Genomic DNA, 9,738 nt, shown 5'->3' on the forward strand with positions numbered 1-9,738 from the left:
TTTTTAAAGAAATCTCTACAAGGGCCTCAAATAGTTAGACTACAAATCCTTTAAATTCCCTATCAGTTGTAGAAGCCTATGAAAATGTAATAAAAAAGAGGATCTTAGGCCAAAATGAGTTAAAACTGTAATTACTATAAGCTATGTCATTTCTCATTTTATGCCATTTTAATATATATTATAATATCAGAAGGTAAAGAACTGTAGTGACTTGGAGCCAATGAAATGGAATTTGATGTGTACTGGGCGGGGGGCAAGTGTGGGGATGGAAATCCTGCCGTTTTCTTTCTGCGGCCACCTCTCAGCTCAACCCTGAATCTCAGCATAGCTGATAGGAGCTTCTGCTGCCTGTTGCCAGAGAATCCTGTTTTCTAAACTGTCAGGACCGCCACAACGGGAACAGGAACTTGGGTTCATAGTTGTTTCTGCTCGCGTGCTACCGATGTTGCCCTCTACTGGCAGAAGGCTGAATTTGTAGCTGACCACTTCATGCACTCTTTTCCTGCTATCAATTTAGGACACTTCTAATTTATAAACACAGTGTGCATGTTGCAATCCATTGTTTATAGCTTGCCTGCATTTTCCTATAAACACAAGTACTGTTTCACGTGGTAGTTGAGCCCCCAAGGTAATCCTTCCAAATCCATAAAGTAATCAAAACTTACCCATGTTTCTATGGAAAATGCTTTCAATTAAGATCAAGTATTCACCAAGTATCGCCTATGTGCAAGGCACTGCAGGGCTACCAGTTTGATTCCGACACAGTCCTTGCCTCTGAGAAAGTCATTTATCTTGTAAGTGGTGCTAAGACATTAGCATGAGTGACTATGACAGGCAGACTATTTGAAGTGCCAGTTGGAGTAGTACACATGGAGAACAAGTGAAGATCAAAAAGAGGAAGATATCACACCTGGGAAGGAGAAACTAGGGAAGGCTTTAAGAAAGCAGTGGAATTTTACATGAATGATGAAAGTAAAGGGGGTAGGGTGTTTCAAGGACATGGAATAACAGAAGCAAAGGCATGAAAATTGGAGAACATGAGATGTGCCGAGAAAGGGCAAATATCCCTCTGTTGAGCCAGAGTATTAGGAGAGGCTCTAGATATGTGACTTGAAGATCCCAGGCTATCCTTGGCAGCAGAAACAAGGATAGTCTCTATCTCCCACTCCGTTTGGACAATGCCTCCTCCCATTCAGGTAAGGTACACTGAGGGGGTTAAGATGGGGAGTCCAGCAGATTGAAGGTTGCAAATTTTGGGGGAAGGGGCTGTGGGGTATAGAACCTGCTTGTGGATTTGGAGGAGAAGCTCAGGATGAGAGCTTGGAAATGAGCAAGAGGTAGGGAACAGGGCTCAGAGCTGCCCCACTTTCTCCCATTCTGCCTCTCTTCCTCTTTCTCCTCCCCCTCACCTCTGGCCAGCCCAAGAGACTGACACTGAGAGAGTGAGAGGGTGAGATAGGGAAACTTCAGTAGTCATTGGGGCTGACACTGACATTTACTGTGGGGAGGGGTTGGTTGGTCTTAGTGGTGGGGAGTTGAGAATAGCTGTGGAAGGCAGTGATTGAAAGGGATTTTCCCTTCATTCTTCTTCACTTTCTGGAAGTTGGTCTTTATCACTGCTGGCCTCGGCCTACCATGAGGGAGAAATGGAGAAAGAAGTGGGTATCCTCCAACCATGCAGCTAGAGTGGCAGTTCCTGGGTGGCAGCCATCTGTAATTAGTCCTACATACATCAAAGAGGCTCCCAGCCTCTTTCTTCTACTTAAGTGTAGAGATAAATTTATTGCAAAGTTGGGAACATTCCTTTGTAGCAGTAGAGAGCAATCTACCATCACCAGAGAGGCTAAGAAAGCATGAGTTTCAAACTCAATTTGATAACAGTAATGATAACAAGAAAAGAGCTGGCATTTTTTGAGGGGATGTTATGTGGCAGGTATCAAATGTTCCTCATCTTAGTTAATCCTCACAGTACAAGCAGTATAAATGGAAACTCTAAGGTCAAACCAGCCTGAGTTTAGAACCTTAGCTCTGTTGAGAGAAGTTTCACTTGAGGACTCCTGTTCTAGGGTTCCATCCTACTCTCAGATTTTGGACTTGCTTTTGCTACCTCCTGCAATCAAAGAGAGTTTACACTGAGGAGAAAATAATCCAGGAAAAGGAAGAACGAGCAGATTAACGTGTGTAGCTCTGTGGCTGCCAAGGTATGGTTTTTGATAGATCATCCAATCAGGAAAGACTATCTATGAAAAAGAGATGTTATGAGCATTAAAGGCCAAGTGTTGTGAGGAGGAACTGGACTTTAGGGCTATGTTGATGGAAGAGGTGGTGCTGACAACTGAGCAAGGGAACCTGGGTCTGCAGATCAATGCAGAACCAATTACTGCCTACCTCCAGGTGGTCATAGTGAGAATACTAATCCCTTGGGTACGAAGTGATAGTGGCATCTCTTTTGTGCTGTCCAGAGAAGATGGGATGCCAGTTGATGAACTGACTGCAAGTCATTCCGAACTGTGTTAGTAAGTTCTGAACATTTCAAGACTTGGCTGGCCATGGTGTCCCTCTGCCAGATACTTTCTCTGATGGTAGTCATGAAAATTTTTCTAAAATGATTGAAGAAGCGGAAATACCGGAGTTTCCAATAGTAGTGAAGAATACACGGGATCATAGAGGTCAAGCTGTTTCTTGACTCAAGATAAGCACCATTTGGCTGATCTAAGCCATCTTATTTGCCATGAATCTCAATACCTGTGCCAGAAGTATGTTAAAGAGTCTCACGGACTGGATGTATGTGTCATTGTTGTGAGAGGCCATGTAGTTAGCACCATGTTTTGTTGTTTCACAGATGGGAGGATGCAAAGCAACTGCTCACTAGGTGGTGTGGGGATGATGTGCTCAATGAGTGAACAAGGGAAGCAGCTAGCTATCAGGTGTCTAACATCCTAGGTATGGATGTGTGTGGCATTGACCTGTAGGTGAAAGATGACATCTCCTGTGTCTGCAAGGACAATGCAAATGTAGGATTCATTGCCTTTCATAAGGCTTGTAATCTAGATGTAGCTGGTATCATAGTAGGCTATGCTACCTCCCTTCTGCCCTCTGGCCAGCTCACCAGATGGATGTCCCTGCACTCTGTGGTGTCCCTAGCCAATGAGACTAGTGAGCTGGAGCTGGGTCCCACAGCCAACAGTGCTGCTGACATGAGTGCAAGTTCCAGCTCTGTCAACAATGACCCTGAAAGCACTAAATTCCCAGGGGCCTATTCAACAGGTACCAGCTGCTGGCCAATGAAACTGAACAGTGACTCCGCTGATAAATAATTAATTACAAAGAATTAATTATATAATATTACAAACAGTAATAAATAATTACAAAACCCTTGTAAAACTTACTTTCATTTTCTTCTTCTTTTCCTCTTTATTTTTTAACCAGTTTACAATGCTCATGGAAGATGCTCAGAAGATGAGAAAAAATTGAGTAGGATTGGTCAAGAAAGAAGAGGGAGATAGAGGAGACCTCTGCTATTAAGAGCTTACTGACTTTCATTTAAGTAGATAGGCAGAAGAAGTGAGATACAGAAAAACATTAGGCTCTCATAGTCACCCTTTTACTACTCAAAAATGTTTGTACCCTCACGTGATGAAGAACATATAAATTTTTTTCGTGGTTCCTCGCTTTTGTTTTTGTACAGCTGGTACAAATTTCATGATAGCGTAACATCATATTGTGGCGCAAAGATTTATAACTGGTGAGGAAAACATTGACCCAAATTATAAGAATTTTTACACAAATCTGAAAATTCTGCCTTTGGCCATATTAACTACCAGCTTTATATTAATAGTTTATGAACTCTTGAAGGGCTCTTATTGGGATTTATTATTTTGGTTTTTAGTTTTTCCCTTAATTTGGGTGGGAGGACAATGTAAATATAACCCAATAAAGGTTTTTTAATGACAAAAAAAATAAATCTAATCCCTGTCAGTTAGTAGCTCAAACACTGTGAGCTTGACACAGAGTAAGGACTCAATAAATATGAAGTAATCAATTACCCAAGTAATTGATATTGATGATTTATGTTAATTAATATCACAATGTATTATGCATACACACACAATACTGTGAAGCAGGTGCGTTTACTAATCTTGTCTGATAAATGAGACAATCTTTCAGAAATTGTATTCTTTTATCCTCTTGCCTCTTATTGATAGTTTCTCTGTTTTTTTTCATGCTGATGTAGTTTCAGTAAGGTCCTTGGTTTCCCTCTCATTTTTGGTAATTCTCTCTGAGTTTTCTGAGCTCAGTGAGCTTCCTGAGAACAATTGCCTTGAACCCAATATCTGATTGTTTACTTGCCTTCTTTCATTTAGTTCTCTTTCTGGGAATTCCGCTTTTCCCTTCAAGTGGGGGGTGTTTCTTTGTCTTCCCATTATTTGTGAGACTGTTCTGTTTTGCTCTGATTCTTAGATTGATCTGTCTTGACTTCCTAAGTTTGTGGTATGAACTTCTATGTTAGGAGACCGGCTGTTTTTCCTTTCTGGATCTGCCTCTGATGATGTCAGCTGTTGGCCCCGTCTGACCTTCTACAGTCTTTTTGAGACTTCTAGGAGTCTACTGTCTGTGGCCGTCTCCCTTAGCTATTAATCTAGCCACTGTGCACTCACCAGTCGTGCTTAGGCACCACAGGGCATGGCAGAGACCCTTTTGGGACCAGGTTATTGTGTCCTTTCATGCTGATGCTGCTCAGGGGAGTGGTCTGCCTCAGCAAGGTGGCTGCTGCCATATGGGGGAGGAGTCAGCACCCAGATTTGCCAACTACTCCCTCAGTTCTCTCCCCAAAGCATCTCTCTCTAGACTCTCCTCCACTGTCCCTAGACCACTCTGCGCCCTGTTTAGCCAGGGATTTTCAATATGTGACTTCCCCTCTGTACTCAGCAGTCAGATTTAAGCACCACCAGGCCAAGGCAGAGTCCCTCTTGGGGGCAGGACTATTGTGTCCTGTCATAGCTGCTGCTGCTCAGAGGAGTGGTCTGCTTGAGCAAGATGTCTGCTGCAGTACAGGGGATGAGTCAGCACTGGAATCCCAGTGGCTACTCCCTCAGTTCTCTCCCCAAAGCCTCCTTCCCAAGTCTCTCCTCAGGTGTCTACAACCCATTCTTCCCCTGACTTTGCCGGAATCCAGGGTAAGTGGCTGCAAATAAAAATTTATGCATTGGCCCTTTAAACTTTTTTTTTTTTTTTTTTTTTTTTGTATCTCCAGCTTCCCAGCTCTGGCAGAGAGCAGCCCTCCTGCTTTTCACAGCTGGCTGTTATCTGTGTACTATTTGGGCTGTGGTGCTGTGGGCTGAAGATCCCCTCCTATGGTTCAGACCTCACTCTTCTCAGGGGGATCCAACTGGCCTTATATATATCCCTCTGGTGCTGCCACCCATGGGCGCCCAGCCCTCCTTCTTGAGTCTCTACTGCACTCCTACCAGTTAGGTTGTACTAAAGCTGATTCCTCTGTCTGTCTGAGGTTATAAGGCTCCTCTCTCACTATTGTTCAGTTGTTCCACATGATTTCTCCACAATTTAGTTGTACTTCCAGATTGGTCCTTGGAGAAGGTCAGTGTGACTTTCATTCACTCCTCTGCCATCATGAAGTTCTTTTTAAAAAGATTTTATTTATTTATTTATTTATTCATTTTCAGAGAGAAGGGAAAGGAGGGGCTGGGGGAACAGAAACATTGACATGACAGGGAAACATTAATAGGCTTCCTCTGCTATGTGCCCTGACTGGGGACCAAACCCACAACTCAGGTATGTGTCCTGACCAGGAATTGAACCGGCAACCTTTTCTTTGTGGGACAATGCACAATCAACTGAGCCACACAGGTCACAGTTACTCCAGGCACTGTAAATCAGTGTCTGAGGATTGGCTAAAGAATTTGTATTGTTAAGGTTGCCTAGTTGGTTCTGAAACAATCTCCTAAGGGCTGGCCTGATTTGGCCAGTAAATGTCAACAAATCATCCTTGTCTTGTGCCACTTACCCATACTGTCCTAATACACTCCCTTGGAAAACAGTGCTTATAAAAAGTATCCCAGATTTTTATCAATCCTAGAGGAAACTGCCTACCCCTCAGGTCACATGCACAAGGACCTTGTCATAAACAGTATCTGGAAATCAATGTTCCAAGGGTGGCCTGATGAGGCATAGATGCAAAGCAGTTTGGCCTGTTTAGTAGTTGGCCTTTGATCTTTCCTTTCTCTACCGTATCCCAATAAGCATGCTCATGAGATCTGTGATAACAACAAGAAGCACCACTTGTACATTTTTGCTACAGTCAAGTCTTATATTCAAGGCTTAACCATGCATCAACACATTCAATACTCACAATAACACTGTGGGTTAAGTACACCTATAGTCTCCAGTTTATACATGAGGAAAGTAAGACTGAAAGAAGTTGAGTGGCTTGCCCCAGGTCACAAAGCTAGAAGGTGTCAGAGCTTTGAATCAAGCCCAAGTCTGTCTGATTATAGAGGCTGACACATTAAGCACTAGATTGTTTGTATTTATAAGATGGTACCACTTGTTCCCTTTGGCTAAGGCCTTCATCACTGAGTCTAACATCAGCTACAACTGAGGGTGCTTCTTTTATTACAGCTTCAGGGCTTTCCCAGAGTAGGTGTAAATTGACCTCAGCTGATTCTCAGACTTCCTGTAAGCTCTGAAGTTCCTTTAGATAGAAAATCCCATTTCTCAAAAATGCTGACTGCTTGGCTAGTTACAGGGACAGGATAAAAGGCTCCACAGTGGCCTTTAAACTCTCACTGGAAGTTTCAGAAATCGCCATTACTGGACCTGCTCCTTTGGATATTGACATTCTTGAGATTCCAGACCATTCAGCTATAGTGACAGCTGGTTCTGGAATAACCAGGAACTGATAATCTTATGTTTCCAACCTTGATTAACAGTTTGTTTCAGGAACAAACTGATACTCAGCTCTGACATCAACATGGGGGCCATTAATTGACCTTCCATAGGGAATCTAGAAGGCAGGGGGAGAAATTTACTCTATAGTGTCGGTGGGGAAGTAATTCACCCCCTTTCAGGGAGAGAAGGAAACTCTGTTGTCTTTCTCCTGGGCAGGATCAGGAATAACTCCACTAGGCTTGGGGGTACTATACTGCCTCTGGCCAACCATGGGGCCTTCTCTGTTGTTCAGGGCCACAAAACTAGTGCTTCAAGGGCCTCCCCTTGCTATATAGCCCTCAATGGCCCCTTGGAAACTGTTTTTGTGAATCTGGGGAACCATGAGCCTGGTGGAGAACATTTCAGGGTTCTGAGACCCTCATACTTGGGGAGCAACAGTGTCCACAGTAGCTCATTTCTTAGGTTCTGGAAGTGAGACAGCTTTAGCAAGGAATAAGGGGGAGGCCCTTCACACTTATGGGAACCAAGAGATCAGATTTTCCTTGAGCTAGAGGTTTTACAAGCTTGCACCTACCCATAACCAATCTTTTCTTTGATTCAGAAGAGAAAGCAGAATTAGGTCCCATGGATCAGGGAGACTGGCTGACTGTTCATAAAAGCACATGCAAGGCAAGGGACTCTAGAGACTTAAAGTTAACCAGACTCTGCTTTACCTCTTTGAGGAGTCCTTAATGATTGGCTTTTGGGACTTAACAAAGAAATCATTGGGGGACCATTCCCAGAACTCATTCTGAGGCCATTCCTGGATCAAGCATTCTGAAAATAAGATTAGGTCAAGGGTCATAAGTCAGTCAGGTCAAGCATCAGGGGCTAAGGCTAAGATGGGTTCCTGGAGTCTCCTTGCAAGCTTTGGGAACCTCAGGGAGGTTATAGTTTACTTTCTGATGGTTATCTTAGTATCAGGGAAGGCTAACTTTTAGCACTTTGAGGTCTAGGAGCTAATCATAGTAGCAGCTCCTGAGTTCTTTCACATTCCTCAAACTTTGATGCCCAGCCATTTGCTTGCTGCCTAAGCTGAGGGGCCTCAGCAGCTGCATTCTGAGGGAACAGCCTAGGAAAAACTGACTGTGGGAACATGGGAATATCTATAGCATTGGAAGGTGAGCAGCTGCTATGCTCAGTGGCAGTATTTCCAGAATGTGTATGTTGTCCTCAGATTGCATTGGCAGAGAGGACCCCAAGTAGGTGTATTGCTCCAAAAGTGAAGAAAGGAGGTGGCAGGGAAGAAGCTTTGGGGTAGCTGGATCCTGTGCTAAACCCAACAGCCCTGTCCTGGTGTTTGTTCAGTTGAGGACTTGTTGAGAGCAATATACAGCAGACATTAAAGTGACATAACCAAGGATGTATGTTTATGTGTGTACTTGCATGTGTGTGTGTGAGGGGCACATTCTTAGTTTCTATGTCCCCAACTCAGTTGACAGTGACCATGACAAATAGTGAAACAACACCTGTGATTGGAGGTAAGAGCCATTCCCTACCATCATGTGCAAATGTTACCTGTAATCAGAATATGACTAAACCTTTGTGCTGAACTTATTGCTATAGATTTACAGGATTATGGGATTTGGTTATGGGACCTGCTAGGTCTAATTACTGTTGTAGGCCTCCTAGGAGACCGGTCGTGGTTCGCACAGAGTGGATCTTTAAAAATGTTGTGTGGATGTGCTCCCAGCTCTATTGCACTGAAGACTCAGTTGTTTGGGCTGATGGCTCCAGCACCTGTGGTAGAGCCTTGGTATTTGTATTTTTTCCCCCAAGTCTCCAGTGGTTAATTTTTTTTGGATTTCGTTAGAAGGCACTACCCCGGTAAAGAACTGAAAAGCTGAAGTGATTGTCCTTTCCTTGGCACTTGGTCCCTGTCTGGGCATGAGTTCCGTCCACGAACCATCACCCCCCGCTGCCCAGAGCACAGCCCTGGAAAGGGGGTGCTGATCCTGAGGGGAAGGGACGAGGTTTCTGGGCGGGGTTGGAAGAAGGGCGTCTTGTCACTCTGAGCCGGCGTCCCCCACCACCTCGCCCCTTTCATGCTAAGGCTCACCTGGCTCTGTCCCCAGGCCTTGCCCTGGAGGAGTAAAGGGGAGAAGAAATATTCCATCTGGTCCCACAGAGTCAACTAACACCACTTGGACCCTAGTGGCTCCATCTCAGCCCCATCTCTCACCTCACTTCCTGCTGAACATGTCCACTGGGAAGTCCCATTGGCATCCCCAACCCAACCTCTCCAAGCTGAACTTGTGACCTGTCTCCACTCTTCCCCTTGCCCACTAATAGTCTTGTGGTCTCTGTCTCTGTTAAGTCTCACCACGGACCCATGCCGGAACATCAGAGCCATTCTACCAGTGGACTCAAATTCAGAATGGCCCCCTTCTCTCTGCTCTCACTGTCCCAGTCCAGATCGAGAACACTTGCCACTTCTTGCCAGGACCCTTGAGACGGCCTCCCAATTAGTGTACGAGCTGGTAGCCTCTCCGTCCTCCAGCCCTTCCCACCCGGTTCCCTAAGAATTGTCTTCCTGGTCTGCCATTCCTTGGCCTCAGCAAAAACCTTCAATGGCTCCCTATTTTTCACGGAACAAAGTACATAACAGTGTGGCCGCCAAAGCCACAGATGCGCTGCTCCCATCCACCTTCTCCACTCTCCTTCGCTTGCTGCCAATAGCTCCCACTCTCCAGAACGTGCACATTCATGCAAATACTGTTCCCTCTGCCTGGCTTGTTCTTCCTGTCCCTCTACTGTTCCTCCTGGAAAAACCCTCCATCCCTCAGGATC

At 44.7% G+C, this 9,738-nt stretch overlaps 1 pseudogene; it reads left to right on the plus strand.

The window, feature by feature from the left end:
- The first annotated feature begins 722 nt into the window (after nucleotides 1-722).
- On the plus strand, nucleotides 723-3,317 carry LOC129076218 (beta-citrylglutamate synthase B-like; annotated as a pseudogene).
- Nucleotides 3,318-9,738: the final 6,421 nt, after the last annotated feature.

This window comes from Pteronotus mesoamericanus, unplaced genomic scaffold, assembly GCF_021234165.1.
Source record: "Pteronotus mesoamericanus isolate MK-2021 breed Mesoamerican mustached bat unplaced genomic scaffold, CSHL_Meso_final contig_58, whole genome shotgun sequence".
In the NCBI taxonomy this organism is placed as follows: Eukaryota; Metazoa; Chordata; class Mammalia; order Chiroptera; family Mormoopidae; genus Pteronotus; species Pteronotus mesoamericanus.